The sequence below is a fragment of the Akebia trifoliata genome, chromosome 9 (assembly GCF_017979445.1).
Source record: "Akebia trifoliata isolate Shusen 1 chromosome 9, ASM1797944v1, whole genome shotgun sequence".
In the NCBI taxonomy this organism is placed as follows: Eukaryota; Viridiplantae; Streptophyta; class Magnoliopsida; order Ranunculales; family Lardizabalaceae; genus Akebia; species Akebia trifoliata.
Genome location: NC_141383.1, coordinates 13,092,980 through 13,116,434, shown reverse-complemented (window position 1 = coordinate 13,116,434; position 23,455 = coordinate 13,092,980). Strand labels below are relative to the sequence as shown.

The 23,455-nt window shown below is 35.4% G+C and overlaps 3 long non-coding RNA genes across 4 annotated transcripts; 2 read left to right on the top strand and 1 right to left on the bottom strand.

Annotated features, from left to right (window-relative positions):
* Window positions 1–637: 637 nt before the first annotated feature.
* On the top strand, window positions 638–3,051 carry LOC147394315 (uncharacterized). Its single transcript, XR_015181513.1, has 3 exons — window positions 638–917; window positions 1,104–1,153; window positions 2,228–3,051. It is a non-coding gene; the product is annotated as an uncharacterized LOC147394315 (long non-coding RNA).
* Window positions 3,052–3,147: 96 nt separating this feature from the next.
* On the top strand, window positions 3,148–9,702 carry LOC147394314 (uncharacterized). 2 transcript variants are annotated; one of them, XR_015181801.1, is made up of 7 exons: window positions 3,148–3,211; window positions 3,742–3,839; window positions 4,160–4,280; window positions 4,352–4,456; window positions 4,544–4,674; window positions 7,881–7,962; window positions 9,361–9,702. It is a non-coding gene; the product is annotated as an uncharacterized LOC147394314 (long non-coding RNA). The 2 variants fall into 2 exon arrangements; XR_015181800.1 differs by lacking the exon at window positions 3,148–3,211 and having other exon boundaries at window positions 3,245–3,839.
* Window positions 9,703–10,524: 822 nt separating this feature from the next.
* LOC147394313 (uncharacterized) lies at window positions 10,525–12,427 on the bottom strand. Its single transcript, XR_015181602.1, has 4 exons — window positions 12,258–12,427; window positions 11,327–11,467; window positions 11,084–11,165; window positions 10,525–10,825 (listed from the first exon to the last, which is right to left on the bottom strand). It is a non-coding gene; the product is annotated as an uncharacterized LOC147394313 (long non-coding RNA).
* Between the last annotated feature and the right edge of the window lie 11,028 nt (window positions 12,428–23,455).

The following is a 23,455-nucleotide window of genomic DNA, read 5'->3' as shown; positions in this document are numbered from 1 at the left end:
CCCCAAAACAATAGACTGCTTTGTTTGTTTTCTGTAAGAGAGCCACTATCTTTCTATAAATCAAGTTGGCATTTTGATTATTGGATTTGGTCAGGCAAACAGCTTTTGCAACATAGAAATCCAAATCATCCAACAAATTTTAGTTCAAATCAAGGAATAAATAAATAAATTCATCCACAAAGAGAAATCACAATCGATCCCACTCATTTGTTAAGGAAACAAAAAATGCATAAGTTTAGAGACCCATTTTGCCAAACCAAATAAGGTTGTAGTTTAGAGACCCATTGTGACTCTTAGAAAATTTACTTATAAGATGGATACTGCATTAGAGTAGTTAGATATAATCACATAGATCTCGATCATTTCATTTTTTACATTTATTTGGTATAGCAGAGCTATAACCCCAAGGCTTACAACAAGTTAATGGAATTTGTAAGTAGAAATTCATTGAATGATGGAGACAAATTTTGCGCAGATTTGATGCAAGAGTCTTCAAGGCATAAAGGCCTAGGTATGTTGAGATAGAATAAGTAAAAAATTCTTGTATTATGGTCATATGTTCCTGTTTCCTTGTATATTTTAGATGAGATGTTATCAGTTTGGGTCTGGGTTTTTGCCTGCATGTATATATGTTATTATAGACAAACATATAAACTAATGACTAGGAGTAAAAGTATTTTTTAGTGATTTTTTATCAGATTTTTCAGTTTTTGGTGGTCATTTAGTGCTTCTTTAACATACACTTTGAGATTGATAAATTGTGTGGGCTGTGTTATAAAAGGATCATTGGGCACTTTGAGCATTATTTTTATCAACCAGGACAAGTTAACTATTCAAACTTTTTTCTTTGTAGCTTGGATGATTTGGATCATATGGTTGGGTGGATATCTAGTGTAGGGAGATCTCCTATACTTCAGGTTGGCAGATGTAACTTTGTTTGCAATTGTTGTGGTGCTGTAATCCCTCTTTTAATCTTGTTTTATTATATGCTACTGTAGTTTCCAAAGTGCAAAAAAGTGTTTGTAATTATTGTACAATGTTGAAGGAGATTAACATGATAATATTGATTTATTTGTCATGTCTTTATTTTAAACAATTGACAGGTGATATACATGAGGAGGTAGAAAAACATCACCGCGTACTCGGCCGAATGGTATGTAGGTCGAGGTCATTTAATCTCATGTTTTCAAAGTTCATTTTGGAAACAGTTTCGTAGTATGAATCTGAATGCCCATATCAAATCAGAAATGCAATAACATTTAACACCTCAAGAGGTGTGGATACCCTACATCATAAAAAAATGAATTTACAGCTTTGAATTCTTCCCTATAGCTCTTGCAGGCCTCTTGAACCTTGAGGAGATAGTATAATTAGATTTATAAGTAGGGAAAGTCAATGGCTTCATATCCATGTTATAGACCGTGAAGGACTATTAGCAGTAACCTTGTCATGGTTGTATGAACTAGCATTCAAAATTTTTGCTTTTGGTTTTAATTGTAAATTTTTAAGAAATGAAAGATCTTTTATATAGATTTAGAGGGTTATCTGTGTAGGATGTTTAGTGCTCATTTGAGCTAAATTATCTTAGACCTTTTTATTAACCAATTAGAGGGTGAAGGACAGTCCTTGAAGAATAGATTATTCTTTCTAATACTTGGATGCTTTACAGAACAAGCAAACTGAAAAGTAGCCCTAGTAAGTTAGCGGCGTTTGTGGATCAGCTTGTAACTGGTCTAAATGACACTGGTTTGTGTTGTGTTGGATTATTACCGTTAACGAAATAAACACATTAGTTGAAGGATGTAGATGAACAATAGAGATACAAAAGAATGAAATCAAGCATCAACACAAGAATGACATCCTTCACTTGCTCCCAAATTTTTGGAGTAAGCATTTAATGATACTCTGTTCAACTCAAACATATTGATCATCCTTCCCTCTAAAAGTCTCTAGTTAGGCACAAGCCATCATAAATAGCGATAACTTTTTGATCTTGAGCAATAGGATCAAAATCATCCTTCAAAATCTAGTGGTATACTTGCAAAATAAATGTACTCTGATAATCAACTTAGACATCAATATAACAAATTAATGAGGCAAAGTTCATTGAATTGCCTACTACTTATATTGCACTTTTGGAAGATAAGGCTTTGCTTATGATTGTAATTTTGGAAGATAAGTTAATTACGTGTACAATTCCATGATGCAACTGAGGCATTCTATGTAGGAAATCATACTTGGAGCTTTGCTGAAATCAGGTTCTCATTCCATTGATGTTAAACAGAAGGTAAAGCGCTAGTCAACAGATCCCTTCTATTCTCCCTTTTGTTTGTTAATTATACTTGGTTATGTTTTTTATCTTCGACTTAAATATTGGTGCATTGATTGTGGATTTTAGTGTGAACAAAGGGGAGCAAGCTGAAAGGTATTTATATATGTGTGTGTGCGCGCTTGTATGTGTGTGTGTTTGTGCCCGTGTGTGTGTGTGAGTTGGAGTGCATGTGTGTGTGCACGTGCCTGTGCGTGAGTTAGATTCCAGTGACCATTTTGATAAAGCAGAAAAAATAGATCTTTGTTAAAATTCAGGAAAAAAATAATATATTTTTTTAAAATTAAAAAATTGACCTATTGTGGCGGATCTTAAGATCCGCCGCTATATGCTGTATATTTTATTAATTAAAGAATTGACTTATTGCGGCGGATAATAAAATCCGCCACAATATACTGTATATTTTATTAATTAAAAAATTAACCTATTGCCGCGGATCTTACAATCCGCCGCTATATGCTATATATTTTTATTACTTAAAAATTAACCTATTGCAGCGGATATGAGGTACCGCCGCTATATATTGAATATTTTATTAATTTAAAATTTGATCTATTGCAGCGGATCCTAAGGTCCGCTGCTAGATGTTGAATATTCTATTAATTTTAAAAATCGATCTATTGTGGCGGATATAAATATCCGCCGCTAAAAATGGTACATTTAACAGCGCATATTTGTTCCGCCGCTACATTTAGCGACCGAGGATACTACGTCGGATCTGGTTTCCGCTGCTTATCGCCGTAATAGCTTTTAGTGGCGGAAAAATTGCTATTTAGCGGCGGATTTTTCCGCCGCTATAGACCAAAAATGTTGTAGTGAAAGCTTCAAACTATTATAACACAAATGGCACTAGAAAGACAAGAGAGACATGCAGTTGTTCAGGTAATCTTGGCAGTTTGTACTCTATTTCGGTTTTTTGTTTTGATATCCTGTTTTTATTAGGAGGCGCAAAAAATTGGAGAAATAGGGGTGTTTGGGTGTGGGGTAAATTCTGCATTCGCCCCTGCACTGAAATCAAATCAGGATTATATGTGGAAGCTTAGGCATATAAAGATTTGCATTTGAATATGAACAATTAATCCATATATAAACAATGCAAAAATATATGGATTTAAAGCAGGTCCTTGATTCAAGCCCATTGCAAATGTTAAGTTGTTTCACCACCAACTCTTCTCAGGACAATTAACACTTGGGCAGAAATGTTTTTTGATAATGCCAATGTACTCGTTGGGGTTCATTTTTTAAAATTGGTTGAGTTGGTTTATATGGTAAACAATGCTTAGAAACATATGATTGAGAGGGACAACTTCTTCCATCCAATACAATTAGAAACTTCACGGTATCCCAGATATTTTATCCTTGATTTTGAGAACTCTCATAGAAGAATTCATGTCCAAAACAATGATTTTCAGGACGTTTATTCGACCAATGGACCGAACAATCTAGGCCTCACTGCTTGCTCTTATGCTCCAACTCTCGGCTGTAATGGCGGTGTCTGACATGTCGGATGGTATGTAGTATCATTGTTGTCTCTAGTTTGTCATCAATTATCCATTAGAGATTTCAAATATGGTATGTTTTGTGTTATTAGATCATACTTTGTATACTGTCGAGAACACATTTGACACAAAGAAAAACTTGCCAATTTGATTAAGTATATGTCATTGTTATGCCAGACATTTTGCTGAATCGGAGTCTTGACTCCGAAGAGAATCCCATGGGCATTTATCTTAAGATCTAATCAGTGATCCATACTTGGCTTTGATTGATCCAATTCAGTTTTATGTGACTAGGCTTATAGTGTACACTCTTTTGCTTCTCCTTGTGTAGGTGCTGCTCTAAACTCCTTGAAGGATGTATGAGAGAACACTCCACCAAATTGGGTGGGTTCAGATCCTTGTGGTGATGATTGGGTGGGAATCCGTTGCAACGAATCATATGTTATCTACATGTAAGTGCTTGTTATATTTAATCTTCCATTTTAAATGCTTGAAATTCTGATCCAAATCAATTTCATCTCAGACAATTATCGACTATGGGACTGAAAGGGTTATCGCAGAGTTTACACTAATGGTAGAGCACAACCATGTGGGGTACCAAAGGGTTATCGCAGAGTTTACACTAATGGTACACATTTGTACATTTTTTATTAAATATCTACAACTATTCTCATTGAAAGATTCTAATCTAATCCTTCCTTTATATGTTTTCTAGAAAACAATTGCTAGTGTATCAGAAGTGAGAAGGATACGGTCTTCCATTTACGGGTCATCATGCAGAACATATTCTCTTTGGACCTGAAGATGGGTATTTATATTTTATGATGGATGATGGTGGAAGCAAAGGTGATCCTTATAATTTTTCCCAAAATAAGAAATCCTTGCTTGGAAAGATTATGAGGTTGGACATAGATAACTTAGTAAGTTATGGTGTGTTGCGTGTAGAGCTTTTTGTCATCTAGATAGATTAGATAGATATAGTTGTGATTTTTTACTTGGGGATTTATTTAAAACGGGGTTTCACCTCAAGTCTTGTTATAGATTTTCTTATTATTTATTGATTTTTATATTTTAATCAATGAATTTTGACTCAGTATAATGTATTTAGCAGTAGGCAAAACTATTAACTATACAATAGATCAGGACCGAACACGTATCCCCTGCAGATTATTTGCTAACTAAGTAGGAATGAGGAATTTCTCTCATGTTTGCCAATAATAATTAAGAGAAGGAGAAACGAGATACCTCAAATTTTCCATACATTGATGAGATATGGTCTAACACATTGGGGATAACGATGCAGGAATGTAACTGATGGCATGAATATCGAAAATGAATAATCATGGATCCCTACGATAAGAAAAAAAAAAGATTGTGGAAGGAGAAAGAGATGATGGATTGAAAATGAAATTGATTAGATTAGAATAACTTGCCATGGAGGTGGAAGAACTCGAAGATAATATATATTTTGGGATAAAGATGAAAGGTTTTTGGCTAAAGGTTTAAGATGATGAGAGCATATAGTCCATTTTTCATTTGTGTATTAGAAAAAATCATGGTGCAGGGGTGCATGTCATAGGTTTGAAAACGTGGAGGGCTATGCCTAGATCAACTTTTCTATAGTCATTGTATCTACAAATTAAAAGAAAAATGAAATTCTTGAAATTGATAAGTGAATCCTTGTGATCATCTCAGCCATATTTGTAAATTATTGAAAATTAGTTTTGGTATGATTACATAAATTATGTGGTAAAAGATATATTACAACCAATGAATCAATCGATAACAAAAACAATACATATATGATTGACTCCAATCAAGGGACCAAGCTGACCTTCTTCTCCTTGATATTCCATTTTCTCAGATTTTCTATTGATTCAAAGACTTGATCTAATTTATCTTGATGCAACATCTCATTTATCTATTTCTTTAGAATATGTCATTTTTTGCATTCTTACTCTTTGTTTATTCCAAGACTGAATCCACTCTCACTGTTTATAAGCTTATTATTGATTTCTCCTCGCTTTCCTTAAGAGAATACTTATATTTAATTTGAAAGATTACTTGAATAGAGTGAGACACATCTCTTTCATCTACACTATTTGGAGTAGAAAAATTATTTTTTAAATTTAGACTTCAGATTGAAATTATTCCAAATTATTAAAATTAGAGTAGGCCTAGCTTGACTAACCTAGTAGGGAAAGTGTTTTTGTTAAAATTATGTTAGGAATGTGATACCTTCAACCCCAACAACACCTGATCATCATGGTGCCAAGGTCTGATTCTCATGTCTCCAATGTTGTCTATCTCGAGAACCATCCCACTTTCTATCTAATTAGTGATTAAGTTTCAGTTACTCTCTCTGTCTTGCATGGGAATCCCTACATTAACACTGCCACTTGATTAAGTGATCTGAAAATTTATCATCACTTGAAAATAGTATAGTTGTGCATTTGAAACTTTTCTTTTCTTTTCTTCTGATAATAAGTTGGTCTGCAATAAAATTGATACCTTAAAAAATTCTAGCCATGATCTTTATAATAGAGTCCATTACTTCTAACTCTACCTATACAATTATATTTACTTCAATCTTAAAATTCATATAATGCTCTTAAAAACTTTATTTTATGACCAACAGTAAAAGAGTACAAGTGTGTATTTGTATTAAGTAATCCAGTTATAATTTTATGACTATTTCGGTTACATATTCTTAGATATTCATCTAGAGAGGTATTGAAAGAATTCAAAGGCTGTAATTTCTTTGTCAAACACGGTAAATCACTCACATCTCATCTATGGATTTGGGTGCTGCCAAACAACGTAAATCATTTTATGTTTCCTTTTATTTATATCGCCACCTTGTTGTGAAATTGGGTTCTGATCTACATTACACTAAATTTTGTGGGCTAACAATCTGACGACAATGATGATCTAAATGTTCTGTTCATATAAGCATCATGTACTCGATGATCTGCAGTGTAGAAATGTATCTTTGTCTCCGACATGAGAAATGGTTGAATGGAAGTGTAAGACTATGGATGGTTGGTCATAAAACACAAACAATGATTGAACGTATAGTTTACTTTCTTTGTAATAATTATGAGCAAAAAAGTATCCCGACTCTCAAAATCAAATGAAGATGAAGAGAATAGAATTTTTGATAACATTTAGTGGGTGGGGCATTGATGTTTTTACAGCCCTTTTCTTGTTTTTAACATACTAACTTGTGCTAATAGACAAATTCATCATGCCATGTTAGAACAATACAAGCATTTATTGTTCTATTTCCATATTTTTTTCGGAATCTTAAATGTAGGCCCATGCTCATATCATCTTCATGTTCATTTTGTTTGTACACCCAACACCATCACATGTACCGGTTTTTTGTTTTTATAAGGTAAGCTATCTGTTATGAAGCTCTAATGTTTAATTGAATAATGAATTCAAATGCATAAGTGATTCTGATGCAACATCAATTGATTGATGAATAAGAACACTAAATCCTATCTGCATAAAAGAAACAGAAGCCAAATCACCAAACGTTTGAAAACTAACTTTTGTAAGATCACATTGTTATGTAACAATAACACATATATCATAGAAGCAGATTTTTAACTTAAAAAAGACAACTCATCAATCCTAACTGCATAAAAGAAACAGAAGCCAAATCAGTCCTAAATGACTCCCAACAGAAAACCAAACTCATCAATCCTAATTGCTGCTATTCCACAAAGTTTTTACAGGTTTTGACAACCAATGGGAAGGTTACCTCACTACCTACCCATTCATTTTTCGGCCAATTTTCTTAGAAAAAAATACAATTGGATTATTGTGAATTCTAGTAATCAACCCTTTAGGAACACCTAAAAAAAAAAAAAAACCCTTTAGGAACACCTTTTTATTTTTCATGAATACTTTTGAGTAGATCACTTCGTTTCTCCATTTTAGTATACATTTATGAATAAAACAGGATTCAGATTATGGTTTACAGATGGTAAAAAACAGAGGGTTGTATATCAGACTTCAGAATAACTTATTTCTCCATCTTGCAGATTCCAATTGGAATATTTGGGGATAGATGAAGATGTCGAAGCCTTGGAGAGGGCTACAATCTGTTTGAAGAAGCTGATAAAGGTATGAGCTACTTCTAGTTAATTTTTTATCTGCTAATGTTCGCAACAAGGATCATCCATCAATTACATGCCAACATGTGTTGTCTTCTTTATGTGTCAAGTGTCCAATAGAGACTCCTGTGGTGTAGTGTCCAATAGGGACATGGTTTTAAAGAGCTACAGCCCGTAAGATTTATGTTGCAGAAGTGCTGCTTGAGTTCCTACTGGAATTCGAGTAACACTAAGAAGAATGAGATGCTGTCCAGTATGTATTTGCTCTACATACTTCATTTTCCCCTTTAGGATGCCGGCCTAGAAATATCTCATTTTGGACATGCATTACCTTCATAGCAGATGCTTTTCAATTTGTTCTTCATGCTTCATTTTGGCCTTTAAGATGCTAGTGCCAATAGATGATACATTGGAAAAGATTAAACAAAGCATTTTCTATTTTATGCAACAAAGTGGCTGGATAATTTGGTAGATAGTAGATTCCAAGAAGTTGTCATCCCAGAATAGAAAGGGGTTATGATTTCAATGTTAAGATTCAAAGGTGCTTTATGACTCGCCATTTGGCGGTTCACAGTAGAGCAAAGTGGGTTTTACGTTTCTTGGTAAGATTATTTGTAAGAATGGGTATTGCAAAACTTGATTTTCAAGATTATCGTTAGAATAGGAATTCTGAACTGGTCTTTAGTGACTACTTCATAGGAGCCAATAACTTGATTTTCAAGGTTTATACAGAACATTTTGTGTGGAATTAGGCACAAGGTGGATTAGAACAAGTCAATGCATTTTTAATTTTCTCCTTCTCCTTATCCTTCGAGGAGATTAAAGTCCCAGGTTAAGGGGACATTAAAAGTCAGATTCCTAATAACTTGCGAGTGCTTTAGCTGTGAAATTATTGTTAGTTGAACATGGGCATTCCGGTACTTATTAGTGTGGAAGGCCTCCGTATAGAATATTTTATTGAAATTCTTACAATTGAACTTATAGAACTACTTTGAACATATAGAGCTTTATTTGATATTTTCTTTTATGTTGAATTTTGTGAAAGCTCTCAAATCATCATCATCATTCATTGTACCTATCTATGACAACATGGGCCTGTTCGGAAGTGAAGAGTTGGGGATGAAATTTAGCATTCATGATAATTTTTTAAGAAATCTTTCATATCATGAATGCTTTTGTTTTCTCATTTATGACTCATGTGAGAATGCTGAACCTTATATTGATTCAATTTAACAACTTGACAAATTTTTCTCTTTAATGCTGGTCCTTGTATGAGGTGTTAGTAAATCTAACTTGTTTTAGTAGTAAATAAAGCATAACTTGTTGTATATGTTTTTCCACAATTAGTACATAAAACATAATTATCTGGATAAATAATTCATTTTTCTGTTGCACTTTACATTTGCAGATGGAACCTGAACAAAGTTCATTTGGTGAGAGGACAAAGTCGAAGAGAAAAAGAGGCTGTACTCGATGCCTCTCATTACAGAATTTAAAGTCAGGAGAAAGATTTGAAATAGTACGAGATAGCCATGGACAGCCTGTGGGGAAGCATGTGGCTAACCTCCAAAGATACTTGGGTATATTAATTTGATTAATGTATATGAAGTGTGGTTAATGAGCAGCACAATCAACCCGACAATGATCAGTGTCTATAACAACCACCATGATAGATAGTTTTTGTTTTTTGAGTGATAAACATGGATTTATAAACATTGACTCTTAATTCAATCGACTTATTATTTTGTTATACTTGTCTCTTAACTAATTTGATTTGCTAAGTAATTGTGTTTAATTGATCGGTTGTATAAAAATAGGTATTTAATTACAAATAATTTTAAAATAAAAGAAATTAAAAAAAAAAATTATTATTAGCGGTGATCATTACTGCCACTATAGGCATTCAAAATTATATTTATAGCTACAGTAAAAAACTAATTAGCGGTGATCATTACTGCCACTATAGGCATTCAAAATTATATTTATAGCTACAGTAAAAAACTAATTAGCGGCGGTTTTTAGCCACCACCATAAATCTCACTTACGTCTATGGCGACGGTAATACACTATTAGCGGCGGTTTCTGACCGTCACTATAGGACTCACTCATATGTATAGCGACGGTAGTACAATTATTAGCGGCGGTTTTTGACCGCCACTATAGGGCTCCGTATGACCTTTAGCCACACCACCTATAGTGACCATCACTATTAATAATAGCGGCGGTTTTTTGGTATTTGCGACGGTTTTTGACCCCCGCTAAAAACCTAAAATTTTGTAGTGATTAAGACAAGAGTCTGTGATAATCTGAACATGATAGAGATTTAATGTAAACCAGTTTTCAGTGCATACTAGAACCCTCTTGATTTTCAAGAGAACTTGATTCTTAACTCATCATCATTTGTGGGATCGGAGTGACACTTCTGAATTCCAATTCTGCTGTTGTGAAATGCAAATACTTATAAATTTGGTGGCCAAAAAAAAATTAATACAAAAGGAGTAAAATTCATTAGAAACGAAGTAGAGAGAGTGATAGACATGATCACTTGTTTTAACTCTTTTCTGGAAATACAATTTATGGTTCTTGATTCTTGAAAGGGCTATTCAAATGTCTTCTTGATAGTAAGAAATTGCTCAAGCTTAATCACCAAGTGATCAGGAAAAATGATATTAAAACAAATAAGCTTCACCAGTTTGATTAAGGTTTGTGTCTTACATAGGTAATAAATATTTTTACACAGCTACACTCAACCCAAAAGATTTAACAATGATACTGACTCTTTCAGCAAAAGTTCTGGAGGTTATTTTCTTCCCTGGCACGGGAAAAGGGTTTGAAACTGCATCCACGTACGCAGAGTGGAATCTCCTGAAAAACTACTCATGTAGTTTAAACCAAAAATGATGGACAAGAATGAGTCAGATTGTATCTTAAATTTTGTGCATTTTGTAATTTATAATACATATGAGAATGAACAACAATTCTCCAATCTTTTAAGGGCATCTCTCTAAATCTTACCTCATCAATACATCAAAGAAGACCGTGAAATTATGAAAAAGCACAATCAATATTATGTTTTCTACATGAGATGAGATGAAATGGAAAATATCACTTTTGCATACTAATATACTTACGTTTCTCACATTTGCATCCCTGACATCTAGGTCAGATGTGACCAAAATAAATTTCACATTAGTGTTAGTCAAATATCCATACCTGCATTAGAGTATACTGTAATGAGATTAAAGAAAAAAATATAATTACAGGCAAAGCATAAGAGAAAATTCTTGAAATAGAAAGTCTAAGCCCCATTTAACATTGCCATACTAACAAATCAATCCAAAAATAAAAGGAAAAAACCACTCGAATGAACTTACACTTTGTAATTCTCAGTTGGATAAAGAAGACCAAGAAATGTCTCATTCAATGTTGGGCCAGTTTTTGTCGGATTGTTCACTGAATCAGGCCGCTACCTAGGAAAATAAAGGTGCCTCTGTGCATTCTCAAGTTCGCCGAATCTGTAGAAAAATCAAGTTAAAGGAACATTGCCCAATCTTAACAAATCTAGATTCCTTAATGACACAATGATGAGAAACAATAGAGATTCAATTGATTGATCCACATTTCACAAAACCAGCTAAAATGCTGAAAATACGAAGAAACTTAAATGGTTCTACGGGCTACAGAGATAACCCATGAATTAAAATCAATCAAGTCACCATAAGGTACTCATGATTTATAATGCCACTTAGATTAGCAAGATACAGAAATACACAAGAATTGTTGAAAATAAACAGCTCAAAGTTTGCTAAGAAAAAATCTCAATAATTCAGGGTGAAATCCAACAGATCCTATTAATCTAAATAGACTACATAAGCACCACTGAAACTAAACATCTCAAACTTTGCTAAGAAAAAAATCAAAGATAACCCATTAATCTCAATAATTCAAGAAGAAATTCAATAGATTCTATTAATTAAAAAGACTAAACAGAAAACTAAAACAGAACCCATTCATCCAATCACTCAAACATCAAAGAAAGTCAAAGAAAACCCATAACAAAAATTTAAACAGTAAGGCAGATCAATTTAACAAAACCAATCAAGAGAGAGTTCAGATTCTAATGATTATTCAAATAGAGGGTTCTGTAACAACTACAACCAAAAAAAAAAAAAAATCAAATTTCTTTTAGTATTTAAGTTTCAAAAAAAAAAAATATCTATCCACATTAAGTTTCAAGTTCAACAACTACAATAATAATAATAAAAATCCAATCGATTTTCCTAAAAAAAAGAGTTAAATAAATACCCGTTTGATCAAAATAAAGAGAGATTGACAACGACGACGAGAGAGGGTTGAGAGAGTGAAGAAGACGACGAGATCTAAAGTAAGTTTGAACTGAAAGTTGAGAGATCGAGTCGCATCCGACGACAAGATCTTACGGTCGTTCGAAGTGAAACTTTTGAGAGAGAGAGAGAGAGAGATCGACGACGATGGCGTCGAAGTGTAGATATGGGTTTAGTTATTTGGGTTTTCGGGAGGGAGTCATTAAAAAAAGAGAAGGATGTGAGGGATTTAAAATATAATAAAAAGTTTTTAGAGGGGGCGTTAGCTAAGTAGAGGAGTTTTTAACTTTAAAACCGATTAAGGTCTCTCGGCCGTCAGATGCGTTGATATCTGACGGCCGAAAAAACTTGGTAAGATGCTGGGTAGATGTTAGGGCCGTCGAACCACCCCCATAATGTAATTATATATTTATTAAGGTATTCTGCTCATTTTTTGTGCATTTTGGGTACATTATCAACATTAAGGGTATTCTGGTCATTTATCAGAATTCAGTAATAAAAAATTGTTAAATGAACATCAATTTTTGGCTTATGTACTTCTGTAACAAACAAGCTTCTACTCGGTGTGATTTTCTAGGTTCTGGGTTTTTGCTTCTTCTAGAAACCAATTTCTAAAGCTAAAACTCGATTCTATAAAGAACAAACCCTTAGTACTTTGGATTGGTTTCTAACAGTATCAATTTGCAGCATCCAAAAACATGATTTGATGCGACAAGGTTATAAATAAAAATTCTAAGAACTTCATAAAAAATGTTAATTTTCACAAAAAGGTGTTTTCAATTTTAAATTAGCGAGTTTGGTAGCCAGGTTTTTCAAAACCTTCGATGAAGCTCAAATATGTTTTATTTTATTCTTTTAATGTTTTTTTTTCTTTTGAATCTAAGTTTTTTTGATGAAATCTAGAAGTCTGTGGTGTTGGATTGCCAGTTTGATAACCCATGGGCCTAATGACCCTTAGAAAGATTTGAAATCTTACTAAGTTAGTCATTTTAACTTAACTCATAATTTAATATTGCTCATTAAGAAACTTGATAAAGTAAGGGAGTTCTTCTAATAAATTTGTGACAGATAGGTGTGCCCGATAAATATCTCAAATAATTATGGGGATTGGGATTGGGATTGTAAGGGAGAAAATGGGTGCACAAAGTTTAAAGTGTAAAAGGCAAGTATAATGTGAAAAAAGCCCAAAAATTCGACAAACCAAGGGGTTGAATTGGTATCGAATTTATCATTGTCAAAATTTATTTTTCGACGGGTTGAAACTGCCAAACTAATATAAGATGGGAGAAATTCGACAGCTCTAAGCTGTCAAATCTGGGAACATCAAGAATTTCGAAGGTCCTAGACCGTCAAAATTTAATTTCTAAAATTCATGCGCCTTCGCCTGTCAAATTTTTCTGTCGAATTTTCTAGTTTTGATATAGTGAAGGGGCAACAGGGTCGATAGAAAACAAAGGGGTATCTCAAATAATTATTAATACGTAGACCCATGTACAAAAAATCCAAAAAAATAAAAATAAAAATTGGGTGAGGGGGACAACTGGCCCATTCTTGGCTCTGCCCCTAGGCTCAACCAACGGTTCAGATGATAGGTATTTTGATGAAAATTGTATCCCAATGAATCCTACTACCCCATCTCTTTTTAATGAAATGAAAGAAATTTTTGATTACCCTGAGCGCAATAATAATTTAACTAATAATCTAGCTTCGGAGGGAGAATCTTCTGACGAAGAACTTCCCCCTGAAATAATCAAATTACTTGAATAAGAAAATGAACGTCGGGCTCAACTCTAATAAAGGAAGTAGAGGTTATCAACCTCGGAACAAAAGAGAGTCCTCAAGAGATTTGGATTGGGGTCACCTTATCTCTTGATGAACGCAAAAGGATAGTAGACTTGCTCAAAAAGTTCAAAGACGTGTTCGTGTGGTCTTACTAGGATATGCCAAGAGTAAGCACATATATTGTTCAACATCAGATTCCATTATATCCTGATGCTCGGCCAATCAAATAGAAACTTCGACGTATGAAGTCGGAATGGACTCTAAAAATTAAAGAAGAAGTTACGAAGTAGATTAACGCTGGATTTTTTGAAGTAGTAGAATACCCTGAGTGAATTGCTAATATCGTCCCGGTGCCTAAAAAGGATGGAAAAGTCAGAATGTGTGTGGATTTCAAAGACCTAAACAAAGTAAGCCCAAAAGATAATTTTTCTTTACCACACATAGATGTTCTAGTAGATAGTGCGGCAGGGCACATTTTGCTGTCCTTCATGGATGGTTTTTCGGGGTACAATAAGATAAAAATGGATCCTCGAGATATGCAAAAAACGTCGTTCATCACACAGTGGGGAACCTTTTGCTACAAGGTTATGCCTTTTAGTTTGAAGAATGCTGGAGTCACCTATCAAAGAGCAGCCACGACTTTACTACATGACATGATACACAAGGAAGTCGAAGTCTATGTAGATGATATGATAGCAAATCTAAGGAACGATTGGGACACGTTGCTGCGTTAGAAAATTTTCTCACAAGGATTCAAAAGTACCAACTCCGTCTCAACCCGCAGAAATGTGTATTTGGAGTAACTTCTGAAAAATTATTGAGATTTGTGGTTAGTCAAAAAGAGATCGAAGTAGACCCTATGAAGATTAAAACTATCTAAGAGATGCCACCACCTGAGACTGAAAAGCAGATCCGAGGTTTTTTTAGCAGAATCCAGTATGTCAGCAGATTCATCGCTCAACTAACCAATGTCTGTGAACCTATTTTCAAGCTTCTCAAGAAGAATGAACCAACAATTTTGAATGAGCAATGTCAAAAGGCTTTCAACCGAGTCAAGGAGTATCTCTTGAACCCGCCTATTTTGGTTCCACCTACACCGGGGTGAACCATTTCTTCTTTATCTGTCAATCACAGAAGAAGCTATGGGATGCATCCTTGCACAGTATGACAAAGATACTCGCAAAGAAAGGACTATATACTACATCAGCAAAAAGATGTTAGAATATGAATGAAAGTATTTGGCCCTCGAAAAAACTTGCTTAGCATTGGAATGGGCTACTCAGAGACTCCGACACTATATGTTATCTCATTCAATTATCTTGTTATCTCAGATGGATCCTCTCAAGTATCTCTTCGAGAAATCGGCACTGACAGGGAGAACCGCGCGATGGTTATTGTTGTTATGAGAATTTGACATCACGCATGTTACATAGAAATCTATCAAGGGGAGAGCTGTGACAGAATCCTTGGCAGATTATCCAATGGTAGAAGGAATAAGGCTTGTTGATCAGTTCTCAGATGAGAATATCTTGGATGTTGAAGAAGAGCCGCAGAACCAAACATGGCAGCTGTACTTTGATGGAGCCGCCAATCAGAATGGGTATGGAATAGGAATAGTCCTGTTTTCTCCTGAAGGATGCCACATTTCGATCGTCATTAAGCTAGCTTTTTCTAACACCAATAATACAACAGAATATAAAGCGTGTATCACTGGGCTCGAAGCTGTTTTGAACCTGGGCTTTATAGAAATTGAGGTTTTTGGGGATTCAGCCTTGGTCATACATCAGTCATTGGAAAAATGGAACACTAGGGATGAAAAGTTGAAGCCTTATCATGAGTATTTTTTAAACTTATTGAGTAAGTTTAAAGCTATCCTGTTCCAACACTTGTCAAGGGAAGATAACAAATTTGTTGACTCTTTAGCCACTCTATCTTCAATGATCCATTTGTCTCCTGGCATAGAATTGAGGTCGATCACTGTCGTAGTCAAAGACAAACCTGCATATTGCCATTAGATCAACATTGCTACTCGACTACCTGATGGGAAGCCATAGTACACAAATATAAAGAGAGTGTTGGAAAAATAAGAATTCTCGGAAGAACCATCGAGGAAGGAACGACAAACCCTACTAAGATTAGCATCTCAATTCATCTTGTGCGCATGAAGCTTATACAAAAGGTCTTATGATGGGATTCATTTGTCATGTGTCGATGAAGATCAAGCTGAACAGATAATAGTTGAACTACATTCAGGAGACTGTGGTCCTCACATTAGTGGGAAAATGTTAGCTAAAAAAGTTATGAGACAAGGGTATTATTGGCCCACGATGGAAACAGATTGTCATCACATGGTCAAGACCTGTTACAATGCCAAATACATGCAAACCTCATACATGTGCCACCCTCTCAATTAGTTGGTTTGACTTCACTATGGCCATTCTCAGTTTGGGGAATTGACATTATTAGTAAAATATCGCCTAAAGCATCAAACGGGCATGATTACATTTTAGTTGTCATCGATTATTTTACTAAGTGGGTTGAAGTTACCTCTTATGTTGTCTTCACTGCGTCTTGAGTTGCAAAGTTTATCCAAACGAATATCATCAGTCGATACGGGGTACCTTCGGAACTGCTTTCTGATAATGGGTCCCACTTCAAAGTTGAGGTTATTACATTGTGTTCAAAGTTCAAAATCTCACACCACACAAATCATCTCCTTACCGCCCTCAGACTAATGGAGTAGTCGAAGCAGCTAAGAAGAATCTTAAGACTATCATCAGGAAAACGAGTCAATCACATCGAGATTGGTCAGAAAAACTACCATTTGCACTATGGGCATATCGAACTTCAATTCGATCCTCTACTAGAGCTACTCCCTACTCCTTAGTGTATAGCATGGAAGCAGTCTTGCCAGTTGAAATAGAAATTTCGTCTCTCAGGGTCTTGTTGGAAAGTCAGTTGTCAGAAGCAGATTGGGTTCGTCAACGGTATGAAGAATTAAATTTGATCGAAGAAAAATGACTAAGAACTTTCAATCACGTGCAAGCTTATCAAAGAAGAGTCACCCGTGCGTTTGACAAAAAGATCAAGGCCCGTCACTTACAAGTCGGGGATTTAGTACTCAAAGATAATCGGGCACCTATCTTTGATCCTAGAGGGAAGTTCAAACCAAATTGGGGAGGTCCGTTCATCATCAAGGAAATATTACCAGGAAAAGCTGTCAGGCTTCAAGATCATGATGGAATCGAATTACTAGAACCAACCAACCTTGATCAAATCAAACGGTACTACATTTAAGGAAACCATCTTCGGCTGAATCAATTATCCTATTACCCAGTTCAATATATCCATTCTCAACCCCTTTGCAGCCTTTTCAAAAAGAAAAATTATGTCTTTTTATTTGCTAGCCCGATCACCTAACCCAGGGGAGGAAAAAATTCGAATTACGTTTTTGGTCTGATCCCAAAAGTCTGGGGTACGTAGGTAACCTGAGAAGTTACTTCAGGCCTGACCACATCAAAATAAAAAAATATATTTTCCTACATCAAAATAAAAAAATATAAAATAAAAATATTGTCAAATAGGAAAGAAAATTTAACGAAAAAAATGCCACACAAGGGGTATTCGAATTTTTGAGCCTCAAAACTCCTTTATTTTTATACCTAGTCCTAAGCCTACCCATAAAAGTCCTCCTAAGTACCGTGTGAAAATGTCAAGGAACGTAGTAAAACATGATTAGACAGCAATTCCATAAGTTCAGAAAGATAAAAAGAAAGAGAGAAAAAAAAAGTCTACTAAGTTGAAAACCTGAAAAATGGCGACTTAGGCAAAAATTAAGGTAAACTCGCAAGGTTGAAAATCTAAAAGGACGACTTTGGCAACAATCAGAGCAAAGAAAAAAGAAAAAGCTCGCTAGATCGATAACCTGAAAAGGCAATTTAGGCAAAAGTAAGAGCAAACTCGTTAGATTGAAAACCTGGAAAGGCGATCTAGGTAAAAGTTAGAACAACAAAGCAAAACAGAAGAAAAGCTAAGAGCGGTCTGAGCTGAAACATCAGGGGTCCGAATAATCAAGTTCAATATTTAGCTTAAACAAGGCACAGACTCAGAAGTCACAAGTATCTTGTCTACGATCTATTTGAAAATTTTTACTTTCCCAAGTGAATAAAGGGAGAGAAGGGTGAATTCTATGATGAGTCTCAAAAGGATATTTTATTTTCTTGAGCCTGAGTCAAAATCTTCTATAAAATTAATCAAAATTAAAAGTTGGATCTTTATTGCGCTTATGGTAATCAAATATTTAAAACCTTCATACAAGGGACATTTTCTTTCTTCTTTAATATGTAGCTTTTCCCGCCTATACTAGGGATATTTTTTGTTTTAATGATGTGCCATGATTATTGTCAAACTAGGTGCATTTTGTTTTTGAGCAATGTTAATCCTAAAAGATAGTGGGAACCCCAAAACTTAAGGTTATCCTTTTGATAACAGTTTTTCAAAAAGCCTTTAAGGTTCAAAAGAAATAAAAACTCAGGTTTTAAATTCATAAAATTTTTGGATAAAACCTTGAGGTTCAAACAAAATCACTTCGGATCTCACATTTGGTTGTGCCAAGAGATTAACTAATAACTCATTTACCTAGAGTAAGAGATATGACATTCTTTTGTTCCCAAATTCTTTTCCAGATCCATTCATTCTTGGATTCGATCATTCTCTTCCAGATTCATTATCTTCAAGATTTATTCATTATTTCCCAAAATTCAATCATTCTTCTGCCAGTTTTGCTCAGATGCCGCCAAGGGTTAACTTGGATTTTGCTCAGTTACCGCCAAGGGTTATCTTGGATTTTGCTCAGCTACCACCAAGGGTTATCTTGGATTTTGCTCAGTTGCCAACTTGGATTTTGCTCAGTTACCGCCAAGGGTTAACTTGCATTTTGCTCAGTTACCGCCAAAGGTTAACTTGGATTTTGCTCAGATGCCACCGAGTGCTTTCTCAGAATTACGGGCTCAGATATCGCCAAGGATTTTTTCGGAATTATGCTTAATTTTTACTCAGTTTCACATAGTACACACACTCACATTGCATTTTTTTAGTCAAGGAGAATTCTTTAAAATTCAAGGATCTGATACTATCAGTGAGAGCTTCCGCTCAAGGACCTGACTAATTCTGGGAGAGTTATACCCTCAAGGATCCGAACGTCCTGATGAATTGCAAAATCAGACTGCAAAATGAACTGTCACTAGTTTTGGCATTCGGATATCGCACCATCTATCAAAATAGATTTGTAATCTACTTTGCTTCAACCCTCTGCCAAAGAGGGGCATCTATAGACACCCCATTTTCCCATTTACTTGATTAATCAACTCGTCAACCCGATCGCAATGGTTCCCAATGATGGATGTTTATTCCAATGCTTTATTTGTTACTAGATATGTTTTAGAAATCCGGATGAGGTATCTCGAACTGACAAAATTATAGAAATCACGTTACGCTCGAAATATAATCCAAGGTTAGAAATCATCATTTTTCAGATAAAAAGAAGTTTCACGATAAAAATTACTAAAAAATGACCAAATTATCAAAATACCCCTAACCTTAAAACATCCCTAGAGCCTACGTTATGCTTAAGAAAATCCATTCAAACACATAAAACAACAAATCGAAACCAAATAAATCATTTTACCAATTTTCATAGAATTTAACAAAATTACGAAAATGCCCCTCATAAAGTTCACGACCATTTCGCACAAAAAATTTCATAAATGATAGAAAACAATATTTCCATTGAATTTCTTACAAAAATTGATTCTAAAACATCTTGTAACATCAAAAATTGACTTGAAACGCAAAAGTTTTCTTCAAGGGCAAAACGATAATTTTTCAAATTAAAAAATTTTAAAATTTCGAAATTAATAAATAAAACATTAAATAATGTAAAGTGAAATATTAATAAAATTAGTTTAAAATTTTGAACTAACAAAATCGATCAATCAGGCTCTCAGGAAAAATTGTTGATGGTTGCCTAGATATTTATTAAAGGACCCCTCTATCTAGGGGCCCAAAGAATTAAAAATATAATAAAGGGGGGTTCTCCAAAAAAAAATTTAAAGTCAATCAAATAAGACCAAAGTCAATCTTAAAGTCAATCAAGTAAGATTAAAGTAAAAAAAACTTAAAGTCAATCAAGTAAGACTAAAGTCGAAAAATTAAAGTCAATCAAGTAAGACTAAAGTCAAAATCTTAAAGTCAAAATCCTAATCTAAACTAATCAAGTCAATCTCATAAGAATAAAGTCAAAACCCTAATCAAGTCAATCTCATAAGACTAAAGTCAAAACCCTAATTAAAATCCTAATAAGACTAAGTCAATCTCATAAGACTAAAGTCAAAATCCTAATTAAAACCCTAAAGGAAACCTAATTAAATACTAACTCTACCCAAAAAAGTTTATAAATAGGAGCCTCCATACCCTATTTTCGGATCAAATAGAAAATTCTAAGAGAAGTAGGTCAAAAAGCTTTCCTAGCCTCCTATAAACCCTAATTTTGAAGCCCTAACTCCTTACTTAACACCTATACTTCAACTTTAGCTCGAAAAACACCTAGAAGTCCTTCAAAAATATCCAGAAATCCATAAACAAATTCGAAGAATCCAGATCTAAGAAAGAGATACCTTACCTTGGAGATCTGAAGCGAATCCAGCGACAGAACGAAGTGAGGAATACTGTACAAAGAACTGTTCTACCAGATCTGAGAGAACAAGACCGTTGTCTTCGGAACAAATTTCTTATTCTTTTATTACTTAGGTCTTTTAGCAATGTAGTTTATTTGGGAATGAGTAGAGACCGGCGTTTGTCGGGCGGGGTTGGTGCCTAACACCTTCCAACCCCGTAATGTGATCTCTAGACTCAGTATTTTCTGTAGTAGATTAGTTGATTTATCCGTTTAGAGTCCAAGTTCAGTTCCTAGGCCGTAATAACTAGGTGGCGACTCCCAAATCTCAAAGGTCAAAAGCGATCAGCTCACCCCGCTGATTGAGGGCGCTTTCAGAGGCAGGTCCCTGGCTTGAGCAGGTAAATCAATCATTTTGGCTTGGTTCAAATCTATGGAATGCCTAGCATCCATAAGCTCACCAAGGATTTGGCACAAGATAGTAACGGGGTTCCCTTCCTCATCTAGCTGGAAGGGTGGGACTTGTCCATAGTTACCAGACCAGCTAAAAATCACCTTGATAGAAGAACCATTAGAACCTTCATCCTCTTCCTCCTCATATTGAAGTCGAGTAGCCTCAAAGCCTTCAAGATAAGCCTTAGAAGAAATTCTTTTGCCAACCAAGAGTATTGGGCCTACAATTGCCCTAGTAGTTTCTTAGTCTCAACCTCATTTTTCTTGGCCTAAGCTGTCCTAGCCATCTCAATAACAGCCCTAAGGCGGCCTAGTTCAAGCTCTTGATGTTGTAATTCCTCCTGGAGATCCGCCAGTTCTATGTCTCTCCTCTATACTCTCTCCTTGTAGCTGGTTAATTTCAGATGAAGAATACCTTGAAGATCTACCAGCTTTTTATTGGTGGCCTCAAAGTCTAAGTTTGCCTTGGAAAATTGGGCTAAGTTAGCGCCCACCTCCTTTCTAGTCTCTTAGGAAAATTGACTAGAGGAGGCCAGCTCAGCCTAGAGTAGAACGATTTTTTCTTCATACTTTTTAATCAGAGAAGTCGCTTGTTCCTCACATCATGCCATTTTAGGAAGGCCAAGGTTCTATAGGCGTTGGCCTGCCAGAAGAATATAATAGATAAATAAGAAAGACATAAAGATTAAAGAACAGAAAAGGAAAGTAGATAATTACCTAATAAAGGCCATGGAAAAACTGATCAAAGCCTAGGTCCGCATTGTCCCGATTTGCAACATCCCAGTTCTGGGAGAAATGGATTGGGAGAGTAAAAAGGCAACAACGATAAGGTTATTCACCTCAGAACTCTTAGTGTAAAGATGGAAACAGGACCGAAAGTTATTATTCTTGTTTCCATCTTTGAAGAAGGCCCCGCGACCCCTCCAAGAGAATGTAGCTTTTTCTAAAGGAATTTTGAGGTAACTGGGACCCTCTTGCTCATACTACTCTAGAGGGGAAGGACTACTCAAACTTTTCCTAATCAGCCTGCGCCTTTTGCACGATTGAAATTCAAGGACATGGTTGTGTTCCCTGATGATGTTTAAGATCTGCACCACCTGAGCCTGAATCTCCTCAAGAAACTCAATAAGAGTAGCAACTGCAACTACAACAGCAACAGTAGAATTAAAAACAGAAGTAGAGGTAGAAGTTGGGTCATTTTGCTCCTCACGCACAAGTATCAGTTGGGTTGTTTCCCCTACAATTCCCTCAGGGGCCAGATTCTTCTTCTTTTTCTTCTTACCCTGGTTAGAGGGTGGAGTAGCCCTGACGACAAGGGAGAAAGAGAAAGAGAACTTCGAGAGGTCAATGTTCATGACGTCGGAGGACCCTAAGGGAATTTGAGGGAAAAGAATACCAAAAATAGAGTTAAAGAGAGAAGGAAGATCTTTCAAGATTAGCTTGGGCTGATTAGAAGGAGCTCGACATGCAAGTGACCAAGGCAAAATATTAGAGGGCAAATAGATTTGATCTCCTTTCACCACCCCCTTAGTAGCTCTGGTTTGGAGGCCCACTGCTACCAGCCTCCTATTTTTAGATGCTATGTGCTACTTTTTCTAACCTCAACAGACAAAAAAGGGCAGAATAATCTATGGATAAAAAGAAAAGCAAAGTTAGAATCAAATTGAGTTGTAGAAAGAATCGAAGAGTGAGACACAGTCAGGTATCTAGAAACCAGTCTTACCCTGAAAGGTCTAAGGGACTCTAAATCCCTTACGAGGAGTGCTAGGGGCGAACTCCCAATTCCTAGAGACAATCAGGAGATCCTTGTACTATCTTTGTCAGCATTGGGGAGAGAAGGATCTAGTGTAAATGCTGCACTCTTGGAAGACAATAAGTAATACACAAGGCACTGGGGGATAGCTTTCAAATTGGGACTATACCCATCTTCTCCACTATCTCCAACAAACGATAGAATTTGCCAAACATTTGGATTGGATCCCAGTTTATCTTACTCAACACTTCCCTGAGAAAGGAAAATAGAGGAAAACTAAGGCGAGCCTTAATTTGGCCGGCGAAGACCATAATCTCCTCCTGATGGCATTTGTTAAGGTCTTTGGGGTCTTTGTAGACCCGAATAGATACATAGGTAGGAATATAAAGTCCCTTCCGAAGTTAGGTCATGTTAGCAATCATTGAAAAATCAAGTTTGTAGAAAAGAGAAGAAGATTTCCTCATCCTGAAAGAGGTAAAAAAGACGACAAAGCAAAAAG